Source organism: Rhipicephalus sanguineus, chromosome 10 (genome assembly GCF_013339695.2).
Source record: "Rhipicephalus sanguineus isolate Rsan-2018 chromosome 10, BIME_Rsan_1.4, whole genome shotgun sequence".
NCBI classification, from domain to species: Eukaryota; Metazoa; Arthropoda; class Arachnida; order Ixodida; family Ixodidae; genus Rhipicephalus; species Rhipicephalus sanguineus.
Window position 1 is genome coordinate 121865509 of NC_051185.1, and position 14677 is coordinate 121880185.

Sequence of the window (14677 nt, forward strand, 5' to 3'; positions counted from 1 at the left end):
TTCCCCATGGCAACGCCACGGAGGTTTTGTTTTTATGAATCAAGCGGAAACGAACAAACAGCATTTTATTACGTCTTTTGATGCTCGGACTGTTCTTTTTTATTGCTGCTAGTTTGATTACTAATGATTTATTGTAGGCCGACTTCCATACGTCATCGGGATCACTTCGAAAATGTCCCACTCGTGGCGCTCATCATGTGATACATTTAGCTTAATTTCTCGGTAAGTAGGGCACTGCTGTTGATAATATTGCCGTTTTAGAAGTTGTCATACATTGGGCTTTCACTCTGACATAAATTGTTATTTGCCTTTAGTGTCCCTTTAAGTTATGCAGAACACGAGGTCTTGAAACAACTTTCAAACAGAAAGGACATTGTTATAAAACCAGCGGACAAGGGTGGTAGTATAGTAAACTGGACTATAGAAAAATATAAAAACAAAGCTATCAGACAACTCAGCAACAACACGACTACCGAATATTAGCCTCAGACCCGACTCAAGAATACAGTAATAGCATACAACATACGATAACGGATTTTCTAGCCGGAGAATTATTTACACACTCTGAGCACCGGTTCCTGATGCCTAAAAACAACCAAGCAGGCCGCTTCTACCTTCTTCCGAAGATTCATAACGTGTTCATAGATGAACTGCTTATAGCGCAAATCCCGGGCAGGCCTATAGTATCTAGCAACAATACACGTACTGAGCCGCTATCAACATTTCTAAATCATCATTTATCTAAAATACCATCTAACCTACCGTTTTTTGTTCAAGATACACCTCATTTCCTTCGAATAATAGATTCTATTAACGAAACAGAAACACTCTCGGATCAGGCCATTCTTGTAACATAAGATGTCTGCTCCTTGTATATGAATATGCCTATCGCTGAAGGGGTTGAAGCGGTGTCAAAATCCCTCATAGAAAGCACGCAAACACAGAATACTGAAGTTTACCTATCGTTACTGAAATTAGTCCTGAAGCTAAATTATTTTGAATTTGTTTCGTCCTACTACCTGCAAACTTTCGGCACTAGTATGGGAACCCCTTTTGCGCCAACATACGCCGACATTTTTATGGGAGAGTTAGAATCAGAGCTGTTGGAATCATGTCCAGTGAAGCCTTCCACCTATCTCCGTTACATAGACGACATATTTATCATCTGGGAACACGGCATAAGTACACTAAACGCATTCATTGGCCACTGCAACAAGTTTCACTCTAGTATTAAATTCACCATGCACCATTCTCCCAGTGAAATTAGCTTCCTCGACACGACGGTATCTATTGAAGCAGGAAAATAAAGACAACGCTTTACAGAAAACCAACAGGCAGCCAGCAATACCTAGCTTACACTAGTCATCACCCGCGACACTGCAAACAAGGGATATTTGTAGGACAGGAGAGGCGTATAAGAAGGATCTGTAGCGATGACAACGACTACGTTCACCACTTAAGCAGCCTAAAGGAAACATTAGTTAAAAGAAATTACCCGCAAGATGCTCTAAACAAGGTCTACAACGAAGCATGTCAACTAGATAGGAAATCATCACTAGCTCAAAGGGCCCCCGTAGCATAGCCCAACCAGCCACCAGCATTTATAACCAAATACTCAAATGCGCTACCAAACAAAAATAATATCGTCCATAAGTATTACTCAATAGTGGAAAGGAACGAGCGCCTTAGAAAAGCGTTTCCCGGAGTACCAAAGGTCGTGTATCGCCTCAATAGAAATTTTAAGGACATGTCAGTGCATGCAAAAGTAAACTCTCATTCTACCGCCCACATAACACGTTATTGTCGTCCAAGATGTAACACTTGTAAACACCTTCAAGATGACGTTATAGTTAAAAGCACCAGAAGTGATTACGTCCATCATATAAAATCTAGTTTTATCCGCACTAGTTCAAACGTTATCTACATGATCGACTGTTCATATTGTCAAAAACAGTACATTGGCGAAACGGTACAACCTGTTAATGTTAGATTGAACGGGCATCGCGCGGACACGGCGAAGAAGTTACCCAAAGCAGTGGCACGGCATTTTAATGTAGCAGGTCACAACTTCGAAGATCTCAGACTTTACATACTTTAGTCAAACTTCAGGTCCCCAAGAGACAGAAAATATACAGAGTCATACCTTATTCACAAGTTCAATACACTTCAGCCAGCAGGTATTAACGTTTCTAAGGGGGCTCTTGAATCTATTTGGTATGGTACATACACAACAAAAACCAATGAGAGTTAAGCCCTTCTTCTAGGAATTTCGAACCTACTATTGGTAAAATGTCCCGTGCTTCCACTGACAATCATTCAGCGAAATCAACACCTTTGCTATTTTCTTAAAGCAATGTGTCAGTCGGTGTACATAAGGCATAACAGCATATTGCTGGACTTATCACCTGGCTCCGCGGTTTCACCTGTGCGGGACTTACACTTCTTGATAAGTCTCGCAGACGCTGGCCCAAGCACATACGCAGGATAGCCAGCGTAAAAATTTCATGTAAAGAGTTCATGTAAAGAGTTCATAGCAATGGTATTCTTAATGATCTTAGAATGACCAGAAGAGTAGCTAAGCAGCGATTTTTCGGAAGGTGGGGAGAACGCCAGCAAACATGGTCACCTTGTAGAAGCAAATGCAGGTCCAAAAACTGCAAGGAATCATTGTTCTGTAATTCATAGGTGAAGTTCAGCCCAAACGCGTTTTGCTTAAAGGAGTGGTGACACAAATATTCGGACACAATTTGACTGTTGAATCACACTAATGGGTGCATATAGGTGTCATCTGTACAATATGAGCCACAAATACAGCCTCAAAAGTATTTTAATTAGGTTTGAAGTTCGTGAAAGAGCCGAATCGGAAATAGAAGCAAAAGACGATGACGTCATCGAGAGGATACCACGTACGTCACGAGTTCTGGCCGGGTTACCGGAGGCGTGTACGAGACGGACATAAAGCCCCTTGATCTAGAATGTAGCGACACTCTCCTCCGCGCGCGCGTTTTCCTCCTCAATTCTCCTCGGATTTCTCCCCTCCCCTGGCCGGCGCGCTGCGCACGGCACGCTGAACCCTCCACTGGCTCGCCGCAGCCGCATTAAAATCACTGTGCGCGCGCTTGTTTGATCGGCCCCTTGAAGCGTCAAATGAGAACCTGTTTCTCAAGCAATAGTCATGACGAAAGTGGGCTTCCGATAGAACAAAGTGACAAATATATTTTTAAAGACGCTTCGGTATATACAAATAAGCGCTTCGAAACAAAATGAGTATACCAACTGGCGGCTGAGCGGTTTACCTTCCCGTCGCCGCCTCGGCTGTCCTTAACACGGTGTATTAACGCATATAATGTAACCAGCATAAAGTATAGGCCAGAATTTTTTTCATAATTGTGGTCTTGATGAGCTAAAAGAAGGCACCCAAGAAGGAATGTGGTAGTTTACTTAAAATGGGCCAAATGAGTGAGCCCGAAGCCTTTTTGTGTCAATGCCGCTGTCAGACACGCACGCACGCACACGATGCATGCACACACACACGCTTATACACACGTGATAAAGACACGCGCATACGTACACACACGGACGTGCATGCAAACGCGATACAGACACGCACACACATAGTACACACGATCATACTCACGGGATACAGGCACGCACGCTCATACACATGCAATATAGATACGCACATACATACACACGCGCGTACACACGTGTTATAGACACACGTGCGTGGACATGCGAACAGACACGCACGCACTTACATACACATGCGCATACACACGCGATATAGACACGCACGCACATACATACATATACACGCGTATATAGACGCGATACAGACACGCACGCACATACATACATACACACGCGATACAGGCACGCACGCTCATACATACATACACACGCGATACAGACACGCACGCTCATACATACATACACACGCGATACAGACACGCACGCACATATACACACGCGATACAGACACGCACGCACATATACACACGCGATACAGACACGTACGCACATATACACACGCGATACAGACACGTACGCTCATACATACATACACACGCGATACAGACACGCACGCTCATGCATAAATACACACGCGATACAGACACGCACGCTCATACATACATACACACGCGATACAGACACGCACGCACATACATACATACGCACGCGATACAGACACGCACGCACATACATACACACGCAACGCAGACACGCACGCACATACATACACACGCTATGCAGACACGCACGCGCATACATACACACGCGATGCAGACACGCACGCGCATAAATACACACGCGATACTGACACGCAGGCACATACATACACACGCGATACAGACACACACGCACATACACAGCGATACAGAAACGCACGCGCATGCACAAGTGATACAGAGTATACAGACACGCACGCGCAGGCGCACGCATACACATACGTGCGTACACGCACAAACACCGCGAATACACAAACGCACGCACATGCACTCACACGTTAACACGTGCGCACACGCACATACAAACGCAGGCGCACATATGCGCACATACAAACACGCATACACCTGCACACACCCGTACACACACGCCTGGAGGGTTGACGCCTGGAGGGTTCATGGCGGGCGTGAGCAGCTGAAAGCGCGCGAAGTTTGCTTGCGCTCGCTTCTCGTGACGTCAGGGTCACCTGACTGGGAGCTATCGCGCGTCGCAGCCATTCAGCGTTGCGGATGCGCCGGCTCCGCGAAAGAGAGGGTGAAAAAGAGGAGGTTGACCGCGCAGCGAGGATGAGCCGGCGTGGATAAAGGAGCGTCGCTACTTTCCAACATCAAGGGGTTTTAGACGGACATAGAGTGCCTCGAGCGCGGGCATCAAGGCACCCTAGACGGACAACGCTGGTAGCGACACCTGATGATGCACAGCCTAACCAGAGACCTACAATATAACGTCGCAGCGACTTACCCGCTTACTGATTCTGTGTAAAGCATAAGCAGTGAGATCCCTGCATTCACAGTATTCTCATTGCTTTTTTTCACGACAAGAACAGCAACGCGACGGAAAAAATAGCAAAAAACAAATTATGGTAGTTTGACAAACGCCACGAGATGTCGCTACGGGCTCCGCAGTTGCTGCTACTGCTGCAGCCGTCAACAGCTCCGGTAACCAGGTACCCGCAAACGTTAGGAAGTCTACAGACGAACTAAAGCTCTCTGCTGCCGGGATAATATTGCGTAGTGGAGAGATAACTGCTTCGGCCCTGCGACGTGCGTACGTGGGATTGGTATGCCTTGAGAACGCAGTGTTGTCCGATATAAATACGAGTCAGTAAAGCGTACATCATGTCACTTGCATGTTACGCATAAACACTGTTACAGAGCGCCAATGTTGTGATTTCACAGCTTCCTTCGTCACTTCTCGTCCTGCTACTTTCCGAATGATCAGAGCGAAAATGTTTCAGCACGTCTAATGCTGCGGCTACTCCAAGCCTGGTGGTAAACGTCGCCTAGTTGGACGACAACGACAAGAACAAAATCGCAGCTACGGGCGAGATTCGCAAAGTGAATAGAGCTTTTCTTGCAGATTTTTACACTCCTCCCAGCTCTTTCGTCTATCGCCGCATTAGATAAGCAACGTAGTTTGACGATCGAGGAAACAAGCACTCGCAAACGCTCAACACTTGCTCAACACAGCAGACGAAATAGCAGCGCTGACAACATGGCAGAAGCTGGCCAGTGACGTCACTGGCTCTCGCGGTCACCTGATCGAGGTGACCGGTGACGTCACGGGGCCACCAAGTGCTCTTGAAATCGAAACTGCCTCCGGTCGTAACATACGAGCATATAATTAAACATTCGTCTCGCGCTGGGGCAAATGAGTTTCGTTGCCGCTATTATCGAGTCAGTAGACATTGATCAAGAGCAAAAAACAGAGGTTCACAAATTTTCTGTAACCACTTCTTTGAAGGGCCCCTCACCAGGTTTGACAATTTTGAGCTAACGAGCGCAATGCATACACTGAGCGTTCACGATCCCGTCTGCCAAAATTTGCCACGCTACGCGCCGGGGAAATGGGCCAAATTTCAAGGTGAACGGTGCTTTCCCTTCCTCTCGCAGGCGCGCCCAGAGAATGAGGGGATGACGTACATGAGAAAATGGCCCTACGTAGATGGTAGTGCTGTGACGTCGCTCCTATACGTATACGACTGTGCTCTGACGTCGCCAACTATAGCACGTGACACTGCGATAATTATTTGACACGACGCGTGTAGTTTGTGTAATTTGTTGCTTGAATAGATTAATAAAACTTGAGAGAAATAATGAGACACACAAAGGCAATGTGTGCGTCTTTTTCATTTTTTTGTCGTGAATTGCAGCGAGATGCGGGGCTAATGTGCCTCCGTTTCCCAAGCGTTCGTGTCTCCGCGGTTAGCGCATCGAGCAGACGCCAGCCCTGGAAACGAAAGTAATGTTCTGGCGCGTTCGAGCACTCATTATGCTCACTTATTCTACCGCGTCGAAGTAAACGTTAATGCAGCACTGGCTCATGATACCGCCACTCTCGTGCCCGTACAAATGTCGCAACTTTCATGCCCGTCTCGCAGAAACAGGCAGTACACCACATAGAACTCCGACACAACGCCCACGGCCGCTGCATTAAAAAAAGGTAGCGGCCGTGCAACGCCGCTCGCGTGCTCGGGCTGGCTCGGGCACGTCGTTCGCTCGTGACCATGCATGCGCATGACGTGTTCATGCGTATGTGTCAGCTGAAGAGGGCAGGGGAGGGAATTGGCTTGCGAAGGCTACACGGGGCCAGTGGCAAGGGTTTGAAACTCGCCTCATCGCATCATGGTTTCGCGCCGCTACAAGTTATTGTTTTGCTCAGCTCGTAATGAACCGATTTCAAAAATTCTTGCGGCATACTGCTCTTCATTCGGCACACAACAACTTCCAGCGTCTAACTAAAATTTCCCATGTGGCCTGGTGAGGGGCCCTTTAAATAGCTTCATGAGATTAATGTGGTGAAAAGGGGCACAATCTTTCCGGAAAAGAACCAGGAAATCTTCAACGTAGAGAAAAATTCTTACCACCAGATAAGGTACTTTACATTCCGCTATTTGCACAACGCCCTCGAGAAGTCCTGCATATACGGATGTCATGATAGCTTTCAGCAGCAGGTTGTTCGGTTAAAAAACGCTGCCTACCCTGCGCATGTGCTTGTGTCAGCGTCTGCGAGACTTATCAAGAAGAGTAAATCCCGCCCGGTTGAAACCGCTGAGCCAGGTGAAAAGTCCAGAAATATGCTGTGATGCCTTATGTACACCGACTGTCACATTGGTTCAAGAAAGTAGCTAAACGTTTTGATGTCGACATTGTTTGTCTTTTCTTCATACCTAAAAGTAGATAAACACTGTGCTGCGATTGAGAAGAAGGCTAGAAATGCAGCGGGTGTAGTTTGCTTGGTAAATCATCGCAATCCCGCAGTTTCCTGCTCCGTTGGTGGTGTCTATAGGATTCCCCTCTCCTGCGGAAAGGTGTACATTGGCCAGTCTGGTGAATGCATTAACGAGAGACTTCGCCAGCACAATAATGCTTTAAATGGAACGCCAACATCACACCTTTCAGCCCATAGCAGATCATGCGGGCGTAAACCTTTCTTCCATAACACAGTCATTAGGCTGAACTATAAACGCAAAAGGGCTCGAGAACTCGTGGAAGCGTTCTTTACTTAAATAAAGGGCGATTGCATATGCGAACCGTCAGTTTGTGTGCTAGACTGCGAGGTGCGCACGTTTAACCATTTATTTGACGTCACCTAAAGTTCCTGCGCACGCGTGGTGTTGGTATTCGTTGGGCTTGTTTTATTGCTACACTCTAGGCTGGTTTTTGCCGTCGCCGTCATGTCCCGGATACGTATATGTATGAATGTATAAATAAAACCAACAAAGAAAAATAAATCAAAAAGATTTCCGAAGGGCACCACCCGGATTCGAACCTGCGATCCCTCGCTCCACAGGGCGTCGCTTTAAACAGCTCGGCCACGTGCCACCTGTTGCGTAGAACACTAACGGCGAGCTCTTTATGTACACCATTTACCGTTGGCGGAATGAAGATCTCAGAGGTGCTTACGCGTGTGCAGTATTATCCGCGAGATTACCCGCAGGGTGCGGTTTATCTCGGAACAGTAGCGCACAGAATCCACAGACGACGACAGAGCAAGGCGGGACACAATCAAGGATCGTTGCTTTACAGCAATGATGCTTGATTTGACTTCTGTTTGAAAACTGCCCTTGAGAGGCGCACTAAAAAGTGGCCTATTTCTGTACCCACGCGATGTGGAACGTCCGGCAAACAATGCGTCGAAAGCCGCCGCGCAGCAGGAAACGCGGAGGGGCGACTCCACGCGCCGCAGTCTTCAAGAAAACAAAAAAATATCTAAGAGCGTTGGGTTGTAGCGTGCCGTTCAAATACGAATGACTGGGACAGTTGTTAGTTCGCGCTCGTCCTATGTATACCTGTGCGTTCTTTTCGAGCGTCCTTCGTTGTGTTTGAGCAGCGCAGCGCGCTGCAAGTGTCGAGCTGTTACCGTTGTTCGTTCGTGGTCATCTTGTGCGCGTTTTTAGGGGCGAAGCTCCTTATAGCGGCACTCGTTCATCCCTCGTAGCTTAGTATGTAGCCAGTCTTACGCTTTGACCTGCAAGGTGGTGCCGGTGGGAGATTTTTCCTGTGCGTTGTTGAACAATAAAAAAATCACAGCATATCCACGGAGTGAATGATGATGAGTGGGCGAAGCTGCGGAGGTTCATCGGTAAACCGTGAATCTTCCGTGAATTCTGCCCAGTACATCATCACCGATGTGAGATCGGGCGCGTTTATACTAAAGGTTCGATGAGTTATGACGACTTGCAGCGCACTCTAATTTTACATGTACGCTGTGAATTTTCATTGTTTAGAAAACCATTTCTTAGAAAACATCTGGCGTCTTTCGTTAAGCAGCTGGCGTCTTTTCGTTTTGCTTTAGAAACATCTGGCGTTCTTTCGTTTTGCTTTTACAAAACATCTGGCGTCTTTTGTTGGTTTATTTCATCAATCAACGGCGTTTTGAACAAAATTTTTTTTGTTTAATCACGCACAGGAGAAATCTCACCAGGCACTACCTTGGAGGTAAAGAATGGCTGCTAATGGGAATGAGAGACAGAAGAAGTCGGCTTTTAGCTAACGCTGCGAATTTTTTATTGTTCAACAACGCACAGGAAAAATCTCCCACCGGCACCACCTTGCAGGTCAAAGCGTAAGACTGGTTACATACTACGCTACGAGGGACGAACGGGTGCCGCTATAAGGAGCTTCGCCCCTAAAAATTCGCAGCGTTAGCTAAAAGCCGACTTCTTCTGTCTCTCATTCCCATTAGCAGCCATTCTTTACCTCCAAGGTAGTGCCTGGTGAGATTTCTCCTGTGCGTGATTAAACAATAAAAAATTTGTTCAAAACGCCGTTGATTGATGAAATAAACCAACAAAAGACGCCAGATGTTTTGTAAAAGCAAAACGAAAGAACGCCAGATGTTTCTAAAGCAAAACGAAAAGACGCCAGCTGCTTAACGAAAGACGCCAGATGTTTTCTAAGAAATGGTTTTCTAAACAATGAAAATTCACAGCGTACATGTAAAATTAAAGTGCGCTGCAAGTCGTCATAACTCATCGAACCTTTAGTATAAACGCGCCCGATCTCACGTCGGTGATGATGTACTGGGCAGAATTCACGGAAGATTCACGGTTTACCGATGAACCTCCGCAGCTTCGCCCACTCATCATCATTCACTCCGTGGATATGCTGTGATTTTTTTTCGTGAGTCCTTTGCGCTTGATTGGCGTGCTGCAGGTATCGAGCTGCTTGGTGTTCTTGTTGTGACTTTGTAATTCATTGCTATCGCATTCATTGCTTCACCTTTGCGGCGAAACTGTGACATTTTTGTTTCAATAAACTGAGCGCTCGTACTGAGTCCTTTTTCGTCTTGTGCTCCGTCATGTTCGCACTGATTTTTACAAACATCCGTTGTACGTTGTTTCAAATAGCCACCGATAACATACATAGCATGTCACGCACTGTCATTTCTACAGCGAAAGCCGTTATGAGACCACAACAAGGGCGTAGTTGTCCGCCGCTGCCGCCAGTGTCCGTAAGCACTATAGCACGAAATAAGAACAAACTAATTAAGAAAAAATATCCGGGATGGAACGATATTCGAAGCTGGGCCCTCTGCGTGGGAGTCCAATATTCTACCTCAGAGCCATGCCGGTGCTTGAACGTGCTTGCAAAAAGACCCTCTACAGGCTTCATGTCGGGAAGGAACCACATTTACGTATGTAAGGTACTGTGCTAGAAGAGCAAAATAATAACCAGGCGTCACACAACGCGAATTCTGTAACCAGGCGTCACACAATGCGAATTGCGCAGCGAGGGGGTTGTTGAATGCTTCCAGCCCATTACAAAGGGCTCTGCCATAATTGTTCATCCTCATCAGCCACAGCATCAGCAAAGTTCACATAATGCCTTTCAGGTGTTTAGTGGGTACCACGATTCTCCGCAGAATGAAAGAAATTGCATAGTCGCTGCTTCCCTACTTCACAAAAATTATGTTGATTTACAGCGTAGTGGGCTCCTCGCAATTGCACTTCTCTTGGTTTCCAAGGACACCCATAAGGCTCCCATGATTCAGTTCCTCAAGGTCTCAATAAATTTAATTCCCTCTCTCTCTCTTTCACACGTTAACGTAGGTTATAAATCGTGACGGAAGAGTGAAATAACAACCGGGCGTCACACAATGCGAATTACGTAACTAGTGGGTCTTTCAAAGCTTCCAACCCATTATAAAGTGCTCAGCCATAATTCTTCATCGTCATCAACCATCGCATCGACAAAGTGTACATAATGCCTTACAGATGGTAACTCGCTTTTACGCAGAATGACGAATAATGTCGCGGTAGGTGCTTCCCAACTTCACAAAAATTATGATTTGTGGGCGTAGTGGGTACGTTGCTAGTTTAGCTGCTCCATGAGTGTTTATAACGGGCTCTAGAAATGCCGCTCTTCCAGCTTTTGCTGTGACTGCAATGCGCTTTCTGCGCAGGCCTGGCGTTTTTGACTGCTACATATTTTTGTTTATATTTACAAATACTGCTGTCTGAGTTATTGAGACATAGCAGGAGTGGAAACAGATGTTCAACACAATGAAAAAAAATACAATTTAGGAAAATACATCATTTCGCAACTCTTTTTCAAATTGCTGAGCAGCTAGTCTGCGCGGAGACACATCAAGCTCATTCCATAGATCCGCGGTCCGCGGAAAAAAGGAAAATTTAAAACAATCAAGACTCTTAAGGGCATAAGGGCATAATATTTAGGGAATTGAATCGTCGCGTACGGCGTGCAGAAGCTGCAACAAAAGAAATGGGTGCTAGAACACTCAAGCCGGTGTGAACTATCTTATGCAGGAGGATGATTCGATCGCAAGTGCGCCGTTATTCGAGGGGCTGCAGCGATAAAACATGTGCATGCGAACTAGGCGAGAACCGCCGGTCATAGTGACGTAAAATAAACCTTATTGCTTTATTTTGAACCGATTCTAACATAGCTATGTCATGTTTGTGGTGAGGTGACCAAAGAACCGACGCATATCCGAGTATGGGCCTGACCAAGGTCTTGTACGCTGTTAATTTGCATTCTTTTGTCGAGTTGCTTAACGTGCGTCGGAGATACCGACATTTTCGAAGAGCCTTGTTGCAGATTGTTTCGACATGCGTGTGCCGTTTTAAATTTGTTGTCAAAGTTACACCAAGGTATTTAAACTCCGTGACTCGAGCTAGACTGACACCATCATTAGTATGTATAAAATTAAGAGGCTGTTTCCTTTTCCTAGTCTTTTTGAAGTTAATAGACATTTGCCAGGTTTCACTCCAGTTAAAAAACAATGAAAAAAACACTGTTCAGCGCTTCCTGATCTTCAACATTTGAGATGGTGTTATGGATAACGCAGTCGTCTGCATACATTCTAAGTTTAAGTTGAGTGTCACCGATAATTTCTGCTACGTCATTTATGTAGATAATAAACAAGAGCGGCCTAAGCGCCGAACCTTGGGGCACCCCTGATGTGATTTGTACATCAGATGACTTCACGCGGTTAAACGTAACAAATTGTATGCGTGACCGCAAGTAATCTGCTATCCAGTCAATTAACTAGCCTATTGTCGCCAAAAAATGTGCGAAGTTTAACTAAAAGTTTAGCATGGTAAACCAAGTCAGAGACCTTAGAATATACAATAAATATGGCGTCAATCTGTCCTCGGTCGTTAAGAGAAGAAGGAATGTCGTGCGTAAATTCAAGCAACTGTGTGACAGCAAAATAGCCAGCACGAAAGCCGTGCTGTGATTGGGAATGTATATTGTGCGCATTTAGGTGTTCTACAATGTATTTATGAATGATATGCTCCAAAAGTTTAGAGCTGGTAGAAAGTAAAGATATTGGCCTATAATTTGGTATTATTTGCTTGTTTCCGGACTTAAATACAGGCGCGACATTTGCTAATTTCCACAGCTTGGGAACTGTTGCAGAGCTTATTGATTTTTTAAATATTACAGTAAGATAATTAGCACACCACTCGGAATACCTTTTTAGAAACATATTTGGAATACCATCTGGGCCAGAGCTTTTCGTAACATCAAGATTTAATATAAGGTTATGTACTCCAGAGGAGCTTACTTCAAGATCAGGAAGAGCAGGCAGGTTGCTACATGCAGTAAATGAAGGATTGATGCCGTTATCAGTAGAAAAAACATATTTAAAGTAATTACAAAAGGCATTTGCTATAGCTTCAGGATTTGAGCAGGATTGGTCATTACAATAAATGATGAAGGTATAGACGATGCAGGACTAATCGATCTCCAGAATCTGGATGGATTTTTTTTCATAAATGTAGCCAAAGTATTGCTAAAGTAGTAGTACATAGCCTTTTTCATTTTAGCGCCTAAGTTACTTTTCAATGTGTTAAATGAAGAAACATTTTCCTTACACCCGGAATGACAATTCTTACGTAAGCGCTTTACGTGACGAGCGAGCTGAATTATATCTCTAATATATCATGGGTGTCTTGGGTTCCCTTTAATATATTTTTGAGGCACGTACTTTGATAGACATTCACGCGCAATGTCACAAAACTTAAGAAGCAGCGTATCTACATTGGAAAATTCGCTACAACATACAAATTCGTCAAAAGATGAGGCTAAAGTGTCCAATACGGAAGTGTCGTCTTTAGAGAAGTTCAAAACAGTTTTCATCTCAGGTCCTTGACGGGGACACACTAAGATCAAGGCAACTTCAACAGCTTTGTGGTCAGATAACCCTTCGATGACTTCACATTTTACACCGTGCGATGAGAGTTGCTGGTTTAAAAATACAAGGTCCAATATTGCGTCCTCGCGTGTTACGCTATCTACAAGTTGAGTTAACCCAAAAGAAACCGCCAGGTCGATCAGAGAAGAGCAAAGCGCCCAATCACGCCAAGTTGGGGTAAGTAAGTTCCAGTTAACGTACGGGATATTGAAATCTCCAGCTAGCAATAATTTACAATCGCACAACTTCTTACTGACAAGGTAATCATTAATAGCAGGAACAACTTCGGAGTTCGGAGGGCGATTGAATGTGGTTCTGTAATACCATTGGTTCAATGAGCCTCATTTAATGAGGTTTGGAATTGATGTGAACGCGTGCGCGCGTGAAACGCACAGATTCAAATCTTCATGAGAAAAAGCTTCTGAATGATGAACCCACAAGGAAAACTTTAATTTATTTCGGCTTTCATTACGGGAGTATGCCTGCGGCCAGTCTCTAGAACAGTTATAAGGCTGATAGATTGTACCCTTCCGTTAATTAATTACACTCGCGCAGTCTCTCCCTGGTGGTTAAGGTAAACGACATGAGTGTAATTATTAATTTAAGACGTATTTTTTCTGTATCTTTCAAAAAGCATTTGTTAGTAGCTGACAAAGGTGGTCGGCGTGTTATATAGCGTTATTAGTATTCATGAGCGCGCGCCTTCACTAATCGCAACATCTTCCTGCAGCTATCGGCCCTCTGATTCATCGACGGTGATCTAAGCCGAAATACGCTTTTGAAAATAGTGAAAAAAGTACGCATGCACATGGAGGCTCTTTTTGCGGCATTGCACTCCTAGAAGCCAAATAAATGCTTTCGTTGACCCTGTCAACTAGTATTACCGTAGTAGCCGATATATATCCCCAAAGCCAGTGGAATGCGATATGCTATGCCAGCATTCCACGCGTAGTGCAATAGTCTTTGCTTGTAGCTTTAAGGACGCATAGTGGTTACTTCGCTGATTCGCAAAAGGAATAATTATGGCGTAGTGGGCACTTCGCAACTGTAAGAAGCGAGGCTGTCGATTGTGGAGTAGCCAAGCGAGGCTATCTATTGACAAGGCGATGCGAACGGCGCCCGATTACGCTATTCTACCATTGAGGCGAAGCTCAAGCATACTCAAACTTTTTAATCAAATCAAACGCGCCGTTTTTCAGCAATGCCGCTTTTTTTTAAATATTAAAATTTGAATATGTGCAGATTGCTTGGAATTTCTGTACGGAAGTTGTAAAGCAAAGCATGC